At 38.6% G+C, this 24,656-nt stretch overlaps 1 protein-coding gene and 1 pseudogene across 1 annotated transcript in view; one reads left to right on the top strand and one right to left on the bottom strand.

The window, feature by feature from the left end:
* METTL24 (methyltransferase like 24) overlaps nt 1–24,656 on the top strand; it is a 110,743-nt gene that overhangs the window by 56,007 nt on the left and 30,080 nt on the right. The gene's annotated exons all lie outside the window — the stretch shown is intronic.
* The window catches only part of LOC103079466 (40S ribosomal protein S8 pseudogene), a 39,819-nt pseudogene continuing 15,852 nt past the window's right edge, over nt 690–24,656 (bottom strand).

Below are 24,656 nucleotides of genomic sequence, written 5' to 3'. Positions count from 1 at the left end.
ACCTTCCTTTCCCCCACCCCTTTCCCTAGCCCCTGATAACCACCTGTTTTCCATTTCTATAATTTTGTCATTTCAAGACTGTTATATAAACAGAACAGTACAGTGTATAATCACGGTTATTTAACACAGTTCCTAAGATAATAGTTAACACAATTAGAAGGGAGAAAGAATCTTAGGGGTAAAATTTAGGAAGAAGGAGCTAAAAATTATTATTATATGCATATGTATTATTATTGGAGCACTCATTATTGGTAGATAATATGATTGCATACTGGAAAACTCAAGAGAATCTAATGAAAATCTATCAAACAGTAAGAGAATTTAATGAACTGTTTGAGTGCAGTGTACAAAAATTAAAAACATACACTTTCATGAATAACCAGAATATATAAAGGCAGAGAAGACACCATTTACAAAAGCAACAAAAAAAAGATAAAAATAAACTTAAGACATGTGCAAGATCTATAAGAAGGAAACTTTATTCAAGAATTTAAAATAACACTTGAACAAATTCAAAAACATAACATGTTCTTGGGTAGAAGGACTCATCATCATAATGATTTAATCTTTCTTATGTTAATTTATTCATTTAACATGATCCCAGTAAAATTGCCGGTAGAATCTTTTTTTGTTTTTTTCAGAACAATAAGCACCTTCATTACACAAGCTAAGATAGGAGGGAAGAGGATTTACTTGACTTTCCAGGCCTTGATTTTCCTCGGATAGAACTCCAGCTCCTTTCCCTCTAGCACATAGCCGTCTACTCGGCCGCACTGGCCTGGCCTTGAAGCGATGCATGCAAGAAGCTTGCCCTGCTGGAACTGCTCCTCTAGAAGACTGCTGATTTTGGCATTCTTTTTCCTTCCATCATATTTCTTCTGAATTTTTTTGATTGTTTTTTGTTTAATATCTCTTCCTCCTCAGGAGTCACCTTGGCCCCCTTCTTGCAGCCCAGGGGCAGTACATAGTGGGACTTGTGCCACTGTCGGTATGGTGGGCTGTCAGTGAGCATGATGCAGTTCTTCACCAGGGTCTTGGTACAGAACAGTCATGGTTGGATGCATTGTAGACAACATCAGTTATCCTTGTCTTGCACGTACAACATTCCGAGCCCCAGAAAATGTTCCCCACATCCAGCCTCAAGGCCTGGTACTTCCTGTTGCCTCCCCGCCCACGGACTGTGTGTATGCAGCGGGGGTCAACCTTGGTGTCATTGGGGTGTCCCAGGTCATACTTCTGCTTCTTGTGGTAGGGCTTTCTCTTGCCCCCAGCCTTGCGGCGCTTGTGGCAGTTGTCCCGAGAGATGCCAATCACTCGGTGCTGGCTAGAAAGAGCTGTCCTTTGTATATTCTTGCCTCCTTTGTCACAGATTAATTGACCATTAGTGTGTGGCTTTATTTCTGGGCTCTCTATCTTGTTCTCTTGATCTATGTGTCTGTTTTTGTGCCAGTATCATACTGTTTTGATTACGGTAACTTTGTAGTATAGTCTGAAGTCGGGGAGTGTGATTCTTCCAGCTCTGTTCTTTCTTAAGATTGTTTTGGCTATTTGGGGTCTTGTGTGTCTCCATATAAATTTTAAAATTTTATGTTTTATTTCTGTGAAAAATGCCATTGGTATTTTGATAGGAATTGCATTGAATCTATAGATTGCCTTGGGAGTATGGCCATTTTAACAATATTGATTCTTCCAATCCAAGAACACAGCATATTTTTCCATCTTTTTGTGTCTTATAGTTTTTGGAGTACAGGTCTTTTGCCTCTTCAGGTAGGTTTATTCTTAGGACTTTTATTCTTTTTGCTACAATGGTATTGTTTCCTTAATTTCTTTTTCTGATACTTCATTGTTAGTGTATAGAAATGCAACTGATTTTTGTGTATTAATTTTATGTCCTGAAGCTTTACTGAATTCACTGATGAACTTTAATAGTTTTCTGGTGGCATCTTTAGGATTTTCTACATATAGTATTATGTAACCTGCAAACAGTGACAGTTTTACTTCTTCCTTTCCAATTTGGAAGGAATTCCACTCCTGGTTATATTCGGAAAAAACCCCACTAATTCAAAAAGATACATGCACCCCAATGTTCATAGCAGCATTATTTACAATTGCCAAGATAAGGAAGCAGTCTAAGTGTTCATCAACAGATGAATGGATAAAGAAGATATGTTATATATATTTATACACACACACACACACACACACACACACACACACACGAATACTACTTAGCCATAAAAACAAATGAAATTTTGCCATTTGCAGCAACATGACTGACCTTGGAGGGCATTATGTTAAGTGAAATAAATCAGACAGAGAAAGACAAATACTGTATGATATCACTTATATATAGAAAATAAAAAATACAACAAACTAGAATATAGCAAATATATACTCACAGATACAGAGAACAAACTAGTGATTACCAGTGGGTGGGAGGGGTGATATAAGGGTAGGGGAGTAGGAGGTACAACTACTGGGTGTAAGACAGGCTCAAGGATGTATTGTACAACATGGGGAATATAACCAATATTTTGTAACAATTGTAAATAGAAAGTAACTTTAAAAATTGTGTAGGGGGTGACTGTCAAGATGGCAGAGTAGAAGGATGCGCGCTCACTCCTTCTTGCGAGAGCACTGGAATCACAACTAATTGCTGAACAATCATCGACAGGAAGACACTGTAACTCACCAAAAAAGATACCCCACATCCAAAGGCAAAGGAGAAGCCGCAATGAGATGGTAGGAGGGGTGCAATCACAATAAAATCAAATCCCATAACTGCTGGGTGGGTGACTCACAAACTCGAGAACAGTTATACCACAGAAGTCCACCCACTGGAGTTGAAGGTTCTGAGCCCCACGTCAGGCTTCCCAACCTGGGGGTCTGGCAACGGGAGGAGGAATTCCCAGAGAATCAGACTTTGAAGGCTAGCGGGATTTGATTGCAGGACCTTGACAGGTCTGGGGGAAACAGAGACTCCACTCTTGGAGGGCACATACAAAGTAGTGTGCGCATCAGGACCCGGGGGAAGGAGCAGTGACCCCATAGGACACTGAACCAGACCTACCTGCAAGTGTTGGAGGGTCTCCTGCAGAGGTGGGGGGTGGCTGTGGCTCACTGCTGGGACAAGGACACTGGCAGCAGAAGTTCTGGGAAGTACTCCTTGGTGTGAGCCCTCCCAGAGTCTACCATTAGCCCCATCAAAGGGCCTGTAGGCTCCAGTGCTGGTGTGCCTCAGGCCAAACAACCAACAGGGAGGGAACCCAGCCCCACCCATCAGCAGACAAGCAGATTAAAGTTTTACTGAGCTCTGCCCACCAGAGCAACACCCAGCTCTACCCACCACCAGTCCCTCCCATCAGAAAACTTGCACAAGCCTCTTTGATAGATAGCCTCATCCACCAGAGGGCAGACAGCAGAAGCAAGAAAAACTACAGTCCTGCAGCCTGTGGAGCAAAAATCACATTCACAGAAAGACAAACAAAATGTAAAGGCAGAGGACTATGTACCAGAGGGAGGAACAAGATAAAACCCCAGAAAAACAACTAAATGAAGTGGAGATAGGCAACCTTCCAAAAAACAATTCAGTATAATGATAGTGAAGATGATCCAGCACCTTGGATAAAGAATGGAGGCAAAGATCGAGCAGATGCAGGACATGTTTAACAAATACCTAGAAGAATTAAAGAACAAACACCTAGAAGAATTAAAGAACAGACAAACAGAGATGAACAATATAATAACTGAAGTGAAAAATACACTAGAAGGAATCAATAGCAGAATAACTGAGGCAGAAGAACAGATAAGTGACCTGGAAGACAGAATGGTGGAATTCACAGCTGCAGAATAGAATAAAGAACAGGGAATGAAGACAGCCTAAGAGACCTCTGGGACAAAATTAAATGCACCAACATTGTCATTATAGGGATCCCAGAAGGAGAAGAGATAGAGAAAGGATCCGAGAAAATATTTGCAGAGATTACAGTTGAAAACTTCCCTAACATGGGAAAGGAAATAGCCACCCAAGTCCAGGAAGCACAGAGAGTCCAAGGCAGGATAAACCCAAAGAGAAACATGCTGAGACACATAGTAATCAAATTGACAAAAATCAAAAACAAAGAAAAATTATTAAAAGCAACAAGGGAAAAATGACAAATAACATACCAGGGAACTCCCATAAGGTTAACAGCTGACTTCTCAGCAGAAACTCTGCAAGTCAGAAGGGAGTGGCACGATATCTTTAAAGTGATGAAAGGGGGCTTCCCTGGTGGCGCAGTGGTTGAGAGTCCGCCTGCCGATGCAGGGGACAGGGGTTCGTGCCCCGGTCCAGGAAGATTGCACATGCCGTGGAGCGGCTGGGCCCATGAGCCATGGCCGCTAAGCCTGCATATCCGGAGCCTGTGCTCCGCAACGGGAGAGGCCACAACAGTGAGAGGCCCACATACCGCAAAAAAATAAAAATAAAGTGATGAAAGGGAAGAACCTACAACCAAGATTACGCTACCAGGCAAGGACCTCATTCAGATTCGACAGAGAAATCAAAAGCTTTAGAGACAAGCAAAAGCTAAGAGAACAAAAACACCACAAAAACATCTCTACAACAAATGCTAAAGGAACTTCTCTAAGTGGGAGGAAACACAAGACAAGAAAAGGACCTACAAAAACAAACTCAAAATGATTAAGTAAATGGTAATAGGGACATACATATCGATAATTACCTCAAATGTGAATGGATTAAATGCTCCAACCAAAAGACACAGGCTCACTGAATGGATACCAAAACAAGATCCACATATATGCTGTCTACAAGAGACCCACTTCAGACCTAGGGACACATACAGACTGAAAATGAGGGGATGGAAAAAGATTCCATGCGAATGGAGATCAAAAGAAAGCTGGAGTGGCAATAAATATATTGCCATATCAGATATCAGATAAAATATCAGATAAAATAGACTTTAAAATAAAGAATGTTACAAGAGACAAGGAAGGACACTACATAATGATCAAGGGATCTATCCAAGAAGAAGATATAACAATTGTAAATATTTATGCACCCAACATAGGAGCACCTCAATACATAAGGCAAACACTAACAGCCATAAAAGGGGAAATCGACAGTAACACAGTCATAGTTGGGAACTTTAACACCCCACTTTCACCAGTGGACAGATCATCCAAACAGAAAATTAATAAGGAAACACAAGCTTTAAATGACACAATATACCAGAAAAATTTAATTGATATTTATAGGACATTCCATCCAAAAACAGCAGATTACACTTTCTTCTGAAGTGCACATGGAACATTCTCCAGGATAGATCACATCTTGGGTCACAGATCAAGATTTGGTACATTTAAGAAAACAAATCATATGAAGCATCTTTTCTGACCACAACACTATGAGATTAGAAATAAATAATAGGGAAAAAAACATAAAAAACACAAACACATGCAGGCTAAACAATACGTTAGTAAATAACCAAGAGATCACTGAAGAAATCAAAGAGGAAATAAAAAAATACCTAGAGACAAATGACAACAAAAACATGACAATCCAAAACCTATGGGATGTAGCAAAAGCAGTTCTAAGAGGGAAATTTATAGCAATACAATCCTACTTCAAGAAACAAGAAAAATCTCAAACAATCTAACCTTACACCCAAAGGAACTAGAGAAAGAAGAACAAACAAAGCCCAGAGTTAGTAGAAGGAGAGAAATCATAAAGATAGAGCAGAGGGTCTTCCCTGGTGGCAGAATGGTTAAGAATCCACCTGCCAATGCAGGGGACACAGGTTCAAGCCCTGGTCCGGGAAGATCCATGTGATGAGGAGCAACTAAGCATGTGCCACAACTACTGAGCCTGCGCTCTAGAGCCCACGAGCCACAACTACTGAGCCTGCGCTCTAGAGCCCACGAGCCACAACTACTGAGCCCGTGTGCTACAACTACTGAAGCCTGCATGCCTAGAGCCCTTGCTCTGCAACAAGAGAAGCCACTGCAGTGGGAAGCCTGTGCACTGCAACGAAGAGTAACCCCCACTCGCCACAACTAGAGGAAGCTCACGCACAGCAACAGAGACCCAATGCAGCCAAAAATAAATAAATAAAATAAATAAATTTAAAAAACAAGATCAGAGCATAAATAAATGAAAAAGAAACAAAGAAAACAGTAGTAAAAATCAATAAAACTAAAAGCTGGTTCTTTGAGAAGATAAACAAAATTGACAAACCTTTAGCCAGACTCATCAAGAAAAATAGGGAGAGGACTGAAATCAATAAAGTTAGAAATGAAAAAGAAGTTGCAATGGACACTGCAGAAATACAGAGCATCCTAAGAGACTACTATAAGCAATTCTATGCCAATAAAATGGACAACCTGGAAAAAATGGACAAATCCTTAGAAAAGCACAAGCTTCCAAGACTGAACCAGAAAGAAATAGAAAATATGAATAGAGCAATCACAGGTAATGAACTTAAAACTGTGATTAAAAATCTTCCAACATGGGCTTCCCTGGTGGCGCAGTGGTTGAGAGTCCGCCTGCCGATGCAGGGGACACGGGTTCGTGCCCCGGTCCGGGAGGATCCCACATGCCGCGGAGCGGCTGGGCCCGTGAGCCATGGCCGCTGAGCCTGCGCGTCCGGAGCCTGTGCTCCGCAACGGGAGAGGCCACAACAGCGAGAGGCCCGCATACCACAAAAAAAAAAAAAAAAAAAAAAATCTTCCAACAAACCAAAATCCAGGACCAGATGGCTTCACACGTGAATTCAATCAAACATTTAGAGAAGAGCTAATACCTATCCTTCTCAAACTCTTCCAGAAAATTGCAGAGGAAGGAACACTCCCAAACTTATTCTACAAGGCCACCATCAACTTGATATCAAAACCAGACAAAGATACTACAAAAAAAGATGCTAAAATCCTCAACAGAATACTAGCAAACAGAATCCTACAACACATTAAAAGGATCTTACACCATGATCAAGTGGGATTTATCCCAGGGATGCAAGGATTATTCAGTATATGCAAATCAATCAATATGATACACCATATTAACAAATTAAAGAATAACAACCATATGATCATCTCAATAGATGCAGAAAAAGCTTTTGACAAAATTCAACACCAATTTGTGATGAAAACTCTCCAGAAAGTAGGCATAGAGGGAACCTACCTCAACATAATAAAGGCCATGTACAACAAACCCACAGTAAACATCATTCTCATTGGTGAAAATCTGAAATCATTTCCTCTAAGATCAGGAGCAAGACAAGGATGTCTAATCTCACCACTATTATTCAACATAGTTTTGGAAGTCCTAGCCATGGCAATCAGAGAAGAAAAAGTAATAAAAGGAACACAAATTGGAAAAGAAGAAGTAAAACTGTCACTGTTTGCAGATGCCATGATACTATACATAGATAATCCTAAAGATGCTACCAGAAAACAACTATAGCTAATCAATGAACTTGGTAATGTTGCAGGATACAAAATTAATGCACAGAAATCTCTTGCATTCCTATACACTAACAACAAAATATCAAAAAGAGTAATTAAGGAAACAATCCCATTCACCATTGCAACAAAAAGAATAAAATACCTGGGAATAAACCTACCTAAGGAGGTAAAAGACCTGTACTCAGAAAACTATAAGACACTGATGAAAGAAATCAAAGATGACACAAACAGATGGAGAGATATATCCTGTTCTTGGATTGGAAGAATCAATATTGTGAAAATGACTATACTGCCCAAAGCAATCTACAGATTCAATGCAATCCCTATCAAATTACCAATAGCATTTTTTATAGAACTAGAACAAAAAATCTTAAAATTTGTATGGAGACACAAATGACCCTGAATAGCCAAAGCAATCTTGACAGAAAAAAATGAAGCTGGAGGAATCAGACTCCCTGACTTCAGATTATACTGAAAGCTACAGTAATCAAGACAATATAGTACTGACACAAAAACAGAAATATAGATCAATGGAACAGGATAGAAAGCCCAGAGATAAACCCACACACCTATGGTCAACTAGTCTATGACAAAGGAGGCAAGGATATACAATGCAGAAAAGACAGCCTCTTCAATAAGTGGTGCTGGGAAAACTGGACAGCTACATGTAAAAGAATGAAATTAGAATGCTCCCTAACACCATACACAAAAATAAACTCAAAATGGATTAAAGACCTAAATGTAAGACCAGACACTATATAACTCTTAGAGGGAAACATAGGAAGAACACTCTTTGACATAAATCACAGCAAGATCTTTTTTGACCCACCTCCTAGAGTAATGCAAATAAAAAAAATAAACAAATGGGACCTAATGATATGTAAAACCTTTTGCACAGCAAAGGAAACTATAAACAAGACGAAAAGAGAACCTCAGAATGAGAGAAAATATTTGCAAACAAATCAATGGACAAAGGATTAATCTACAAAATATGTAAACAGCTCATGCAGCTCAATATTAAGAAAACAACCCAATCAAACAATGTGCAGAAGATCTAAATACACATTTCTCCAAAGAAGACATACAGATGGCCAAGAAGCACATGAAAAGCTGCTCAGCAAAACTAATTATTAGAGAAATGCAAATCAAAACCACAATGAGGTATCACCTCACACCGGTTAGAGTGGGCATCATCAGAAAATCTACAAACAACAAATGCCGGAGAGGGTGTGGAGAAAAGGGACTCCTCTTGTACTATTGGTGGGAATGTAAATTGATACAGCCACTATGAAGAACAGTATGGAGGTTCCCTAAAAAATTGAAAATAAAATTACCATATGACCCAGCAATCCCACTCCTGGGCATATACCCAGAGAAAACCATAATTCCAAAAGACACAGGCACCCCAATGTTCATTGCAGCACTATTTACAATAGCCAGGTCATGGAAGCAACCTAAATGCCCATCAACAGATGAATGGATAAAGAAGATGTGGTGTATATATACAATGAAATATTACTCAGCTGTAAAAAGGAATGAAATTGGATCATTTGTAGAGACGTGGATGGACCTAGAGACTGTCATACAGAATTAAGTAAGTCAGAAAGAGAAAAATATTGTATATTAATGCATGTATGTGGAATCTAGAAAAATGGTACAGATGAACCAGTTTGCAAGGCAGAAAAAGAGACACAGATGTAGAGAACAAATGTATGGACACCAAGGGGGGAATGGTAGTGGTATGAATTGGGAGATTGGGATCTACATATATACACTAATATGTATAAAATAGATAACTAATAAGAACCTGCTGTATAAAAAATAAATAAAATAAAATTTAAAAAATTATGTAAAAAAGCCTGGAGTAAGGATGTCATAAAAGAAGGAATGATTAATTTGATTACATATAAATATAAAATTTCTGCACAGTAAAAATACCAAAAGCAAAATTAAAAGGCAAATAAAAAACTGAAAAGTATTTACAACTCATTTCATAAGCAGAGAGCTAATTTCACTGGTATGTAAGAGCTTTAACAAATCAATAAGGAAAAGGTTAGCAACTTAACAGAAAATTTGATAAAGACTGAAAAAGTAGTTCACATAAAAGGAAATACAAATGGCTCATGAAAAAGTATTTAAACTTACTCATAGTATGAGAAATGGAATTGAAACTACCCTTAGAAACAATATTCTCAGGAATCAGATTATCAAAGATAAAGAGTGGCATGAACATAAATTGGTACAGTCTTTATGCCAGGCCATTTGGCAATATCTGTTACACTGCAGATGCAAATACCTTTTGATCCATCAATTCTACTTCTATGAATTTGCTGTACAGTCATACTCCCATATATGTGAACTGATATATAAACAAGGTTATTATTATTATTTTTTGCCTCATTGTTTGTAATAGCAAAGGATAGGAAATAATCTACATTTTTACCATTGTGGAAGTGTTTAAGCAAATTATTTGACTTGTATTCAGAATACATAAAGAGCTGTACAACCAAAAATGAAACAAAAAACTCAACTAAAAAATAGGCAAAAGATTTGAACAAACATTTCACCAAAGAAGATATTACAGATGGCAAAGCACACATGAAAAGATACTCAATTTTGTTAATCAATAGGGAAATGAAAATTAAGGCCACAATGCAATACCACTTCACAAACACCAAGATGGCTAGAATTAAAAAGATTGATGATACTAAGTGATAAGGATGTGAAGTAACTGGAACCGTCAAACATTTCTGGTGGGAAGGCAACTTCTTTGGAAACGAGTTTGGCAGTTTCTTACTATGTTCTTACATTTACCAATTGACCCTGCAAACCCACTTCTGGGTATTTACCCAAGAATGTTGAAAACATATGTCCACACAAAGACTTGTACTTGAATGTTCATAACAGCTTTGTTCATTATCACCCCAACTGGAAACAACCCCATTGTCCATCAACAGGTGAATGGTTAAGGAAGTTATGGTTTGAATATACCATATACAATGTACCATATACCATTCCATCCATCTATGATGGAATAGCACTCAGTGGTAAAAAGGAACAAGTGTAGTGATATATCAACATGAACAAATCTCACAGACATCATATTGAATGAGGGAAGTGAGACACAAAAGATTACATGTTGTATGATTCTCTTTAGTGAAGAAGAAAAACTATGCTATAGTGATAGAAATCAGACCAGTGGTTGCCTGAAGCATGTGGTGGTGGAATGGAGGAGATTTACTGAAACGGTCACAAGGGAATGTTCTGGAGTGTTGGTGGTTACATGGGTGTATACGCATGTCAAGAGTCATCAACCTGTATACTTAAAATATGAATTTTGTTGTATATAAATTATATCTCAATAAAGACAAATTGCAGAAGAATGTATGTAGATTTTTATCATTCACATACTTGTTTTTATACATATAGGATCTCTCAAAATATATACAAGAAACTGGTGATACTAGTTGACTCCAGGGAGAAGAACTGAATGGATGAGGAAGGGGCTCTACTTTCTATATCTTTTAATTTTACACCTTGTGAATATTTGAAAAATTAAAATATTTTCAATGCTTCTCCTCCAATTTCCTTTATTTTCTACTTCTGGTGTTCCCTTTAGATGTCTTTTGGAACCTCTCAGTCTTGAGAGGTTCCTCCTTGTCTCTCAATTGCTTTTTCGTATTTTAGAATCTCAGTCACTGGCCTACTTTTGGGTGAATTCTTCCATGCTGGCTTCCAATTCTTTAATTTTCTTTTTAACTATGTCCAGTCTAGAGTTCATACCCTTTGTTGATATTTTTAAGAATTACAATTATTGTATTTTTCACTTCCAAGATTTTTAATTGGTGTTTTGCCTGTCCGTCCGTTCTTTTTTAGTCCTGCATGTTTTTATTTCAGAGTGTATTGCCACTACTTCCGTCTTTGTGAAAGTAAATATTATTCTTACTGATTGCTCTGAGTGCCCTAAACATACTTGTTTTAAACTATTGTCAGACTGTTCAACAAAATTAATTTAATCTCGGAATGAAGTAGTGTTCCAGTTATTGACTTTGGTTGGCTGTTTCTCATCATTTAATTTCTGTGTGTATTTTCGAGTTTCATTTGTTAGTTCACTTTCAGTGGAAGGTTTTTGGTTTGGTTTTGCTTTTTTCTTTCCTTTTTGGTTCCACCCTTCTCTGCCTAGTGATTTTATAATAGCCTTCAGGCCAGGTCTTATGTAAGCATTTGGGGACTCCTGCTTCTTCCAGTGATACTGGGAATATTCAGTTACTGAACCATCTGGGGTCTGGCTTATTTGCTATCTGCAGGGGTGAGTCTCTCTTCTCTCACCTCCCTAGGCCAATGACTGGTTTTAAGCCATAGCCCCGTCAGTGGTTGTCAGCAGTTTATTTTGAGCTCCTTTCTGGATCCAGGGTACTCCATTCCAGACTTTGGTGTTAATCAGTGAGTGTGGCCCAGCTGCTCTTTCATGGGAGCACTTTTAGTTCCTGTTCTCTGCAGGAGATGCACCCCCAGCATGTCCTGGCTTCAGTCTTGCTCACTGCTCTATGTTCTGGTCCATGGAGACGTTCGTCTTGTTTTTGAGCCCTGCTTTGATCTTTTTGTCCCCTCCCTCATCATTCTCTTTTTCACTTTGTGTTTGGTACAATGGGGAGGATGTGCATCTTGCCTTCATACTTTTCTTTAAATTGATTCACCTTTCTTCCTTAGAATTATTTGCAGAAATAATATCCATGGACTCATGAGTCAACTTCCCTGGCTGTTTTCCACTATACATAAAAAATACCTTACGTGAAAGATTTTGAAATCCTTATTTATCTTGCCCTAAATCATATTCTATACCAATATTTCTCATATTTGCTGTGTATGTGAACCACCTGGGAATCTAATGAAAATGTAGATGTTGATTTAGGAGATTCAGCATGGGGCCCGAGACTCTGCATTTCTAGCAAACTTCCTGGCAATGCTGATGCTGCTGGTTGGGGACCATACAATGACTAGCAAGGTGTGTACCACAGTCTGAGAAGCATAGGAACAGAGGATATTAATAGTAATTGTCAGTGCTGGGACCTGAACTTAAGTGGTGTCACCCAGAGGCTCAGCACTGGGCCACTTTGTGTTCTCCCGATGTCCTCTGCCTCTAGCCTGAGTCCTTACCAAAGGTGGAGTGAGGCACAGATGCTGTGCTGTGCTTCAGGTCATTTTTCTATTCATGCGCCAGCCTGTTGCACCAGCTTTGTGTACTAGACTTGCTGTTTTTCTGGGACATTTTTTTCCTCAGGAGGAAAACTCCTTTATAAAAATATCCGCTGGTCATCTGCCACACCAGTGCAAGGCCCAGACATGCCTGAGTCCTGGATGACTAACGGCTTTACCCTGTAGCTGGACCTCTGCTTCGCAGATGTGTGCTTCCAACTAAACTGTGTGTGCCTCAAGACCAGAGACTCTTTATTGTATGGGGTCACATCCTGACTACCCAGTGAGGAGCTCAGGAAATATATGCTTGTCCACCTGACTTTGTCCCTGGTACCTTTCTAAGTAAAACGCGCAGGGTATCAAAGTTTGAATACTTCACCTTTTCCTACAACCTACCGTGGAATTAATCAGCAGCAGCATGAGCATCCAGAGGCCTTAGTCACTGATATTTTAGAAGAACATTGGGGTAGAAAACTGCATGGAAACAAGATATGCTGTGATAAAGGTAGAAGTCCAGGTGATTTTTTTAGGGCCCAGTGGAATCTTCTATTTAGACTTGTTTATATTCCTTTTTCAAAGATAGGTATGTATCTTTCTGTGTATTTGAAGGCAACTTCATCTCACAGAATTGCTATTTAATCATGATGGTGCTGTGTTTCTGTGAAATAAGCCAGTGGCAATTTAAGAGTCATGAGTCATTCGTGGTACTGAATTGTAATTTGAAATGCAGAGACATCTTTCTGTCTCCATCAATCTGCAGTGGACCCTAAGGACAAGCCATCTTGAGAACATGAGTCAAGCACTTGTGCACTCAACATTTAGGAAATGAGTTTTGGCTTTTTTTACCCTATTCACGCATCAGTAATGGTGAGATTTGCTCTGAAACAAAAAGTCTTGGCTCTTCTTAATAATTTTCAAACCGTTCAGTGCCTCTGCATTGAGCTACAGTTTTTCTTTCCTTAGATGTGTCCTCCCCTTGGTTTTCCATGGCCAAAAGCCATGACCGGAAAGGTTGTGTGTGAACAGTGCTCTGGAGTCCAGAGACCCACTCCCACCTGTACAACCAAGCGCTTCTCGGATTTCAGTGTTAGAATTCAGAACACCAGAAAACAAACCAAAAATAACAGCAACAGGCCACCGTCAAAGCATCCAGTCTTCTAGGGAGATTGATTCAAATGTCAAGCCCAGGACCAACCTCAGAGATTCTGATTTAACTAGTCTGGCATGGAGCTCAGGATCCTGCTTGTTTAACCAACCCCACCCCACTCTGCCCCGGGGGATATGAACATCACCCTTTGAGGAGCCTCCCTGTGTAGAGAGGACTTCAGTGGCTCAGCCTTCCGTTTGCAAATCCCTCATCCCCTGCTGTGCATAAAACCCGTTAAACAGGAATGGAGTCCAGAGCCTGGCTGTCAGCTTCTGTAGCCTCACTCCCTGGCTCCTCACCAAGTCTCTGTGTCTTCTGTGCCTCAGTGTCCCCTACTAAAAGGTGAGCGATATGGATCTCTGCCATTTGAGAAGGTTGTACAGGCAAATAAACTCATGTTGGTGACAGTGACGAATGAAGAGTATTCATGGAACCAGAATTGGAACTTTATTTTATAGAGCACTGTGACTGACTCTCACTCCTTTGAGATTTTCAAGGGGGTCCAGTATTACCAAAGAGGAAGATTTCACAAATAGAGGAAATTAGGCTTCAGGAAGCTGGCATTTGTTTTTCTTCGTCGCTGTGTACCAGGGCTGGCTGTATTTGTCTGAGAATCTTCCTTTTTGACAAACTATGGGGCATGAGAGCCAAATGAATCCTGAGGGAGCAGAGGGGGTCTCTAAGTTCCAGGTGCCTCTAAAGGTTTCCTTTTTTGTGACTTTCTTTCCTAAAGGAGATGGTGGGCCGATAGAGGGATGCTATGCTCAGTGCTACACAGCTCAGATTCACTGGGTCAGGCAGCTCTGCAAAGTCCCTTTATGTGTGTTAAAAAATGCTTAATGCCTTTTGACATTAAGAGCCCCAAGAACTTGCTATCATATTAGCGAATCCTCTGAGGGAGAGATTCCTGAACAAATCTGTGAGGTCACGCCTAGGCCAGCTGTTTCTGCCTCGGGAGCTCAGTCATGCCAGCCTCTGGGGTGCCCATGCATAATAAACCGCCCACAGAGCAGGCTCCAAGTGCATGGGGAAAGGTGGTCGCAGTTTCACTTGGAGGTAAAACCTGATTTATTTTTCAGCCATGAAAATATTAGAAAAGGAAGACGTCATTTGTCACTTTTTAGTTAAAAATATAAGGACCTTTTAAAAAACAAATTTCCTAGCATGGAGTGGCATTCAACAGTTTTGCAATTAAAAAGATAATGAAACATTTCTCATAAGAACTTCTCTTTAAAATCAGTGCGATGGGTTCACAGCACACCATTAGAAGGAATTATGTAAAGCAGCCTCTCTGTTCCAAGTTTTAAGATCTAATTTATTCCAGATTCTGCGGGAAAAAACCGTTCATGTGACAAGCCTGCTAACAGATGTCAATTTAGTTTTATAGCACATGCCTGCACTTCAGAGTCAGAAAATGGAGATTATTCTTTTCGCCTGCTGTTTATTACACGACACAGCTTCATAACACTATGCCCTGGAGGACAGCTGATTAATAACCTATGGGCAAGCAACTTATCACCCGCTTTCATCTTCTGCAGTGTTGAGTGTAAGCTTTATTTCACATTACCCTTTCGGATTAAGAGAGGTGCTGGAAAAAGCAAAGGTGACAGAAAATGGATTTTTCTGTTTTAATGTCATGTAGGTCAGAGAACAGATTATACTGTAGTGAAGAGAAATAAGAGAAAAAAATAGGAATTATTCAACTAGATAGAACTGAATCTATATAAAAACGTTTTTGTGGTGTTGGTTGGTAAAACAAAGTAATTCTATATGAAAGATTTTATGTCAAACCAACCGTAACAAGAACTCTCCACTTCTTCACATTCACAGGGCCCATTTCTCAATGTTCACATGGTTATTGGTTTATATGTTACATTTCTGTTCACATTCCCATCTGTCCAGTCCATCCATCCATTTATCAATTCCTCCATCCATCTATCCGTCTAATAAATATTTATTAAGCATCTTCTATATGCAAAGACCTGTGCTTAAATAATAAAGATGTAGGGGCAAACAAGTCTCTTTTTAATTGAAAAAATTTTAAATTGTGGTAAAATACACATAACAGAAAATTTACTATCTTAACTATTTTTAAGTGTGGTTCAGTAATGCTATGTATGTTCACATTGTTGGGAATCTCTAGAACATTTTCATCCTGCAAAACTGAAACTCTGTACTCATTAAACACCAATTCCCCTCTTCCCCCAGCCCTTGGCAACCACCATTCTACTTTCTGTTTCAATGAATTTGACTATGCTGGGTGCCTCATATAAATAGAATCATACACTATTTGTCTTTTTGTGACTTATTTCACTTAGCGTAATGTCCTCAAGATTCATCCATGTTGTAGCATGTGACAGGATGTCCTTTCTTTTTAAAGCTGAATAATATTCCCATGTACGTATATACCACAATTTTGTTTATCCATTTCTGTCAGTGGACAATTGGGTTGCTTCCACCTCTTGCCTATTGTGAGTAATGCTCACAAAGGGTGTGCAAATATCTTTTCAAAACCCTGCCTCTCACAGGGAAACCGGCTTGGTTCTTTGTGGCTGTCTGGAGGGGTGGGATAGGGAGGGTGGGAGGGAGGGAGACAAAGAGGGAAGAGATATGGGAACATATGTATATGTATAACTGATTCACTCTGTTATAAAGCAGAAACTAACACACCATTGTGGAGCAATTATACCCCAATGAAGATGTTTAAAAAAAAAAAAAAAAAAAAACCCTGCCTCTAGTTCTTTTGGATATATACCCAGAAATGGAATTGGTGGATCCTATGGTAATTCTATTTTTAATTTTTTTGAGAAACTGCCATACAGTTTTTCATAGTGGCTGCACCACTTTACATTTCTACAAACAAGTGTCTTAAGGTTTAACACATTTCTAAAAAGGCAGAAATGTGAATCTGTAGTGAGTGCTACAGAGAAGTGCGATGTGCTATGGGGAGTGTTTAACAGAGAAATCCAATCTAATATGCCGTTTATTTTTGTATTCCTGATGCCTGGTCGATAGTGGAGACTTGGTAAGTGTTCGGTGGGTGGGAGAGTAGGCCATGGCGACCCTTTTCCTTTGTTTCCTTCCTGCTATGCAGCTGCCCTCTGTTCTGCAGGAATGGTAATGGAGGTCAGTGAGAGCATTTGTTAATAGATTACTAGATTTTCCTTGATTGCCTCTATGGCTCTTTGGCAGGATTATGGAAAACATCTTCTCAGTAATGTTCTTTTTCTTATTCTGTACCTCGTCTAATATTTAGAGATGTTGACATATCCACCAGATATATCCCTGCCTCTTCTTTGGGGGAGAAAAAAGAAAGCTGCCTGAGTATGTAAGATGACAGTGTAGTGATGTTAGGGAGTTGTGGGGTATTCAGGGAGAAAATGTTCTTTCTATTCTTAGAACACTGCCTCTATTCCCTAGAAAATTTTGTTCTATCAAGATAGCACAAGGGCCTCTCGCTCATTTTCTCATTCCAGTAACATTTTTCTCAATCCTGTGCTATTTATAGATACTTTCAGTTGAAATTTCATTTTTGAGGTTTTTCAAGGGATTGTCTGATATTTAAGATATATAGGCATATTTGGAGACTTAAACTTCTTGATCCTGGTTTTACTAAAGGAATCTGTTTATCTGATCCCCAAACCAACTAAAGACATGTTTATTATTCTGCCCAGTTTTTAATTTTGTTAGCAATTGAGGCAAAGGAAGGTGCTGGCTACAAAAATACTTGGCACAGCTCTTTCCTTAGATTGTTTTTGCTGTTTGCTATGGCATTATTATTCTGATGGGCTAGAGAGATCCAGTTATCTGTCTGAAATGAGTCCTGAGGGTTCCTCACAGTTGCCCTGCACACGGTATTGGCAGAGGAAAACAAACGTTGATGACATTTTCCGAATGCTGTTTTGGGGGCAGGTGGGAGTATGGGGCCAGGTTGCCCAGTGGAGAGGTCACTGGCTTTCAGCCAAAAGGGCTCTAATGCTGCCTTTCCCTCCTGCTAGTTGTGTGAAAAGCATAGGCAAATTAAGCCCTCTGAGCCATGCTTTATTTTTCTGTAAAATGGGGATGATAATACCTTTTGTGTTAGGCTTAAAGACAAAAGGTCTATAAAGAACCTAGCACACAGTGCCTGGGCTGTTGATCCCCAGATGGCAGCTGTTTATTTAATAGTTACTGGGTTGAATTGATTTGAATTGTTTTAGGCTGATATTCCAATACTTGGAATGGAATATTATGGTGTAGACCATTTGGTGTATTTCATCGTTCTTCTGCTTTCTTAGTGATAGTGGGGTATTTCCTATAGGTCAACCATTTACTCTAGAAAGCGTTAGAGAGTCAGTATTCTGGATTGGATTTTGGAAGTGCTTAGAACAGCAGCAGTGTGAATCTGATGTCCAGACATCCCTTCAATGTCCCTGGGATCAATCTTTGTGCAGTGACAGTAATAAATATAGTTGGTGTGCATTTCAAATAGTTCACCTGCTTCATGGCATTGGTAGAAATCTTGTAATTCAGTCATTTTTTCCCATGTCCATGTCTTGGGTATAAGCCCCACAGGCTTATTGAGTATACCGTTGTGGAATCATTTGGGTGGTGAGTATTGATGTCTTCGAAGGTATTTTATATAGTAATAACTCTTTAATACTTGCCATTACATTTGCCTTATGATATTGAAGATCATCTAGGTTGATCTTTCTCTCTCTGAAACCCTCTGTTAGATAATTTTGACTCCTTTTTGGAGACACATCAGGTATAGCACCAACTGTTGGCTGAACTGAGTGCTCAAGAATATTCTGAATAACTAAATTTTCTGACTAAATGAAAGATATGCTGTTGCCCACCTCTGTCTTTATTGTTCCTTTATTGTGCTACTTACTGTGTTAAGTAGAAACACCTCATCTGATGTGCAAGGTCTCAATTCAGTTTCCAACTTCTTTATTTTCCACCACTTTTCTACAGATATTCTATGCTCTAACCTAACTAGACAATTTTATTTCCAACTTGCCAAAACTTCCTCACCCTATATAACTTCAGTCACAATTCCTTTTGTCACTAATATTTTCTCTGTATCTGAACAAGTCAAAATTTCACTCATCTTTCAAGGCCTGTTTCAAATGCTGTCTCATCCACAAAGCTGTTCTTAAAAACATTTATTTTAGTGGTTTTTAATTATATAAATTGCATATGTTCATTGTAGAAAATTTAAATAGATAACACAGAAAGTAAAAAGATGAAAATTAAAATCACCTTTAATTCTACCTCTAAGATAACTACTATTAATACATATAGTCAGGGCTTCCCTGCTGGCGCGGTGGTTGAGAGTCCGCCTGCCGATGCAGGGGACACGGGCTCGTGCCCCGATCCGGGAGGATCCCACGTGCCGTGCAGCGGCTGGGCCCGTGAGCCATGGCCGCTGGGCCTGCGCGTCCGGAGCCTGTGCTCCACAACGGGACATGCTGTGGAGCAGCTGGGCCCGTGAGCCATGGCTGCTGAGCCTGTGCGTCTGGAGCCTGTGCTCCACAACTGGAGAGGCTAAAAAAGTGAGGGGCCCCCCGACCCAAAAAAAAAAAAAAAAAAAAAAAAAAACATATAGTCACTCCTTTCAGATTATTCTCTGTATAGTAAATATATTTTAACAAAATTAAAATGGGATCATACTGTATATGCTATTTTATAATCTGCTCTTTTGATATTGACTGTTTTTTTTTAGAGCAGTTTTATGTTCACAATAAAATTGAGCAGAAGGTACAGAGATTTGCAGTATACTCCCTGCTCCCCACACACGCAGAGCTCGCATTATCAACGTTCCCCCCTAGAGTGGTACATGGTTTATGTTATGAGTCAGTCTTGGTGTTGTACATTCTATGGGTTTGGACAAATGTGTGATGATATGTGTCATTATTATGCTATCATGCAGAGTATTTCCACTACCCTAAAAATCCTGTTTTTACCTCTTCATCTCTCCCATTGCCCCCTTCCCCCAACCCCTGGCAACCTCTGATCTTTTTACTGTCTCCATAGTTTTGCCTTTTCCAGAATGTCATACAGTTGGAATCATACAGTATGTAGCCTTTTCATATTGATGTCTTTCACTTAGAAATATGCGTTTAAGTTTCTTTCATGTCTTTTCATGGCTCGATAGCTCTTTTTATTCTTTTTTTTTTTTTAGTGTTGAATAATATTCCATTATCTGGATGTGTCACAGTTTATCTATTCACCTACTGAAGGACATCTTGATTGCTTCCAAGTTTTGGCAATGATAAATGCAGCTGCTATAAATATCCATTTGCTGTTTTTTGTGTGGAAATGTTTTCAACTCCTTTGGATCTTATAAAAATAGTGTGTTTAATATTGTATGAAACTGCAAAACTGTTTTCTAAAGCGGCTGTACCCAGACCATTATGTATTCCTACTCGTAGTGAATGAGAGTTCCTGTTGTTCCACATCCTTGGCAGCATTTAATGTCAGTGTTACAAATTTTGCTCATTCTAATGGGTGCATAGTGGTATCTCATTGCTGTGTTAAGTTGCATTTGCCTGATGACTGACATATGATGTGGAACATTTTTTCATATACTCAACTGCTATATGTGTGTCTTCTTTGATGAGGTGTGTGTTAAGGTCTTTGTCTAATTTTTAATCTGGTTGTGTGTTTTCTTATTGTTGAATTCAAAGAGTTTTTTCTCTGTTTTTGGATGTATCCTTTGCAAATATTTTTCCCAGTCTGTCACTTATCTTTTTCTCTTGACATTTTCTTTCACAGAGCAGAAATTTTTAGTTTTAATGAAGTCCAGTTTATCTTATTTCTTTCATGGATCATGTCTCTGGTGTGGTATCTAAGAAATCATTGTCAAATCCAAGGTCATCTAGACGTTCTCCTATGTTATCTTCTAGGAGTTTTATAGTTTTGTATTTTACATTTAGGTCTGTTATCCATTTTTTGTTAATTTTTGTAAAGGGTGTAAAGTCTGGGTCTAGATTCATTTTTTTTTTTTGTAGGGGATGTCCAGTTTTTCTAGCACCATTTGTTGAAAGACTGTTTTTCTTCCAATGCTGTCCTTTGCTCCTTTGTTAAAGATCAGTTGACTATATTTATGAGGGTCTATTTCTGGGCTGCCTGTTCTGTTCCATTTATCTATTTATCTATACTTTTGTCAGTACCACAATGTCTTGATTACCATAGCTTTATAGTAAGTCTTAAAGTCAGTTAGTGTTAGTCTTCCAGCTTTGTTCTTCTCAATCAATATCGCATTGGTGATTCTTGGTTTTTTCCTCTCCATATAAACTTGCGGATCAATTTGTTGACAAAAGAAGTTGCTGGGATTTTGGTTAGGATTACATTGAGTCTATAGAGCAAACAGGGAAGACCTGACATCTTGGAAAATATTGAGTCTTCCAAACCATGAATGTGGAATATCTCTCCATTTATTTAGTTCCTACTGGATTTTATTCATCAGAGTTTTGTGATCTTCCTCATGTAGATCTTGTACATATTTTGTTGGATTTATATATATTTATATTTATTATTTAAATATATATTAATGTATATATTAATATATTAATATAAAACATACATTTATATGTTGTATATTTATAAATAAAACAAATATTTATATATAAATATATATTAATGTATAAATTTATTAAATATATATTAATATATATTTATATATAAACATATTATAATATATAATATAATACATATATAATATATAAGTATATAATAATATATTTACCCATACAATTGCATTCTCTGTGACTATTTACAAACATGCTATAGAACGATATTTTGCTAATACATAAAGATATCTGAGATAAATGTTAAAGGCCCCAAACAAAGATCCAAATAGTATGTCACCCACTATTTGAATAAACGTGAAGAGTTTTACATACATATGTATGTGTGTATACTTTATTTTTTAATAAATTTATTTTATTTATTTATTATTTTTGGCTGTGTTGGGTCTTCGTTGCTGCCTATGGGCTTTCTCTAGTTGCGGCGAGCCGGGGCTACTCTTCATTGTGTTGCGCAAGCTTCTCATTGCAGTGGCTTCACTTGCTGTGGAGCACGGGCTCTAGGCGCGCGGGCTTCAATAGTTGTGGCTTGCAGGCTCTAGAGTGCAGGCTCAGTAGATGTCGTGCACTGGCTTAGTTGCTCTGCGGCATGTGGGATCCTCCCAGACCAGGGCACGAACCCGTGTCCCCTGCATCGGCAGGCAGACTCTCAACCACTGCACCACCAGGGACGCCCGAACATTTTTTTTTTTTACCGTGTGTATTTTATACTTTTTCTATAACCTATAATGAAATACATATTTGCAATGTAAATTTTAAGACCTGAATATATTCTGATTAATAGGTGTATCAGAGTTTATTTAACCACTCCCAAAATGTTAGGCATGTAGATTATTTCCAGTTTTTAACTACTATAAACTGTGCAGTGTTAAGGCTTTTCATACACGTTGCTAAATTACCCTCAAGAGAATTTGTACCATTTTACTTTACGGGGATTCTTACAGTGAATGTGATTGCTTACCTCTTTGAGTTTCCCAAAAGGATTTTTTTTTTCACACAATAATTCCACATTTACTAGAGGCTGTAATCCAGTGAGTAAAAAATGATATTAGAATATTAACATTTAAATATTGGAAAAGAGTGACAAATGTCTTTGAGATATGACTGTGATTCTTTTTTTTTTAACATCTTTATTGGAGTATAATTGCTTTACAATGGTGTGTTAGTTTCTGCTTTATAACAAAGTGAATCAGTTATACATATACATATGTCCCCATATCTATTCCCTCTTGCGTCTCCCTCCCTCCCACCCTCCCTATCCCACCCCTCTAGGTGGTCACAAAGCACCGAGTTGATCTCCCTGTGCTATGCGGCTGCTTCCCACTAGCTATCTATTTTACGTTTGGTAGTGTATATATGTCCATGCCACTCTCTCACTTTGTCACAGCTTACCCTTCCCCCTCCCCATATCCTCAAGTCCATTCTCTAGTAGGTCTGTGTCTTTATTCCTGTCTTACCCCTAGGTTCTTCATGACATTTTTTTTTCTTAGATTCCATATATATGTGTTAGCATAAGGTATTTGTCTTTCTCCTTCTGACTTACTTCACTCTGTATGACAGACTCTATCTAGGTCCATCCACCTCACTACAAATAACTCAATTTTGTTTCTTTTTATGGCTGAGTAATATTCCATTTTATATAAGTGCCACATCTTTGACTCTTTCTGAATTCTGGTTTCCTCAGGGTATATACCTAGTAGTGGGATTGCTGGGTCATATGGTAGTTCTATTTGTAGTTTTTTAAGGAACCTCCATACTGTTCTCCATAGTGGCTGAACCAATTCACATTCCCACCAGCAGTGCAAGAGTGTTCCCTTTTCTCCACACCCTCTCCAGCATTTATTGTTTCTAGATTTTTTGATGATGGCCATTCTGACTGGTGTGAGATGATATCTCATTGTAGTTTTGATTTGCATTTCTCTAATGATTAATGATGTTGAGCATTCTTTCATGTGTTTGTTGGCAGTCTGTATATCTTCTTTGGAGAAATGTCTATTTAGGTCTTCTGCCCATTTTTGGATTGGGTTGTTTATTTTTTTGTTATTGAGCTGCATGAGCTGCCTGTAAATTTTAGAGATTAATCCTTTGTCAGTTGATTCATTTGCAAATATTTTCTCCCATTCTGAGGGCTGTCTTTTGGTCTTGTTTATGGTTTCCTTTGCTGTGCAAAAGCTTTGAAGTTTCATTAGGTCCCATTTGTTTATTTTTGTTTTTATCTCCATTACTCTAGGAGATGGGTCAAGAAGGATCTTGCTGTGATTTATGTCATAGAGTGTTCTGCCTATGTTTTCCTCTAAGAGTTTGATAGTTTCTGGCCTTACATTTAGGTCTTTAATCCATTTTGAGCTTATTTTTGTGTATGGTGTTAGGGAGTGATCTAATCTCATACTTTTACATGTACCTGTCCAGTTTTCCCAGCACCACTTATTGAAGGGGCTGTCCTTTCTCCACTGTATATTCCTGCCACCTTTATCAAAGATAAGGTGACCATATGTGCATGGGTTTATCTCTGGGCTTTCTATCCTATTCCATTGATCTATCTTTCTGTTTTTGTGCCAGTACCATACTGTCTTGATTACTGTAGCTTTGTAGTATAGTCTGAAGTCAGGCAGCCTGATTCCTCCAGCTCCATTTTTTGTTCTCAAGATTGCTTTGGCTATTCGGGGTCTTTTGTGTTTCCATACAAATTGTGAAATTTTTTGTTCTAGTTCTGTGAAAAATGCCAGTGGTAGTTTGATAGGGATTGCATTGAATCTATAGATTGCTTTGGGGAGTAGAGTCATTTTCACAATGTTGATTCTTCCAATCCAAGAACATGGTATATCTCTCCATCTGTTTGTATCATCTTTAATTTCTTTCATCAGTGTCTTATAATTTTCTGCATACAGGTCTTTTGTCTCCTTAGGTAGGTTTATTCCTAGATATTTTATTCTTTTTGTTGCAATGGTAAATGGGAGTGTTTTCTTGATTTCACTTTCAGATTTTTCATCGTTAGTATATAGGAATGCCAGAGATTTCTGTGCATTAATTTTGTATCCTGCTACTTTACCAAATTCATTGATTAGCTCTAGTAGTTTTCTGGTAGCATCTTTAGGATTCTCTATGTATAGTATCATGTCATCTGCAAACAGTGACAGCTTTACTTCTTCTTTTCCGATTTGGATTCCTTTTATTTCCTTTTCTTCTCTGATTGCTGTGGCTAAAACTTCCAAAACTATGTTGAATAAGAGTGGTGAGAGTGGGCAACCTTGTCTTGTTCCTGACCTTAGTGGAAATGCTTT

This window comes from Lipotes vexillifer, unplaced genomic scaffold (assembly GCF_000442215.2).
Source record: "Lipotes vexillifer unplaced genomic scaffold, Lipotes_vexillifer_v1.1 scaffold1238, whole genome shotgun sequence".
Lineage (NCBI taxonomy): Eukaryota > Metazoa > Chordata > Mammalia > Artiodactyla > Lipotidae > Lipotes > Lipotes vexillifer.
Note: the sequence above shows the minus strand (reverse complement) of the source record. Positions and strands in the feature narration are given on the sequence as shown.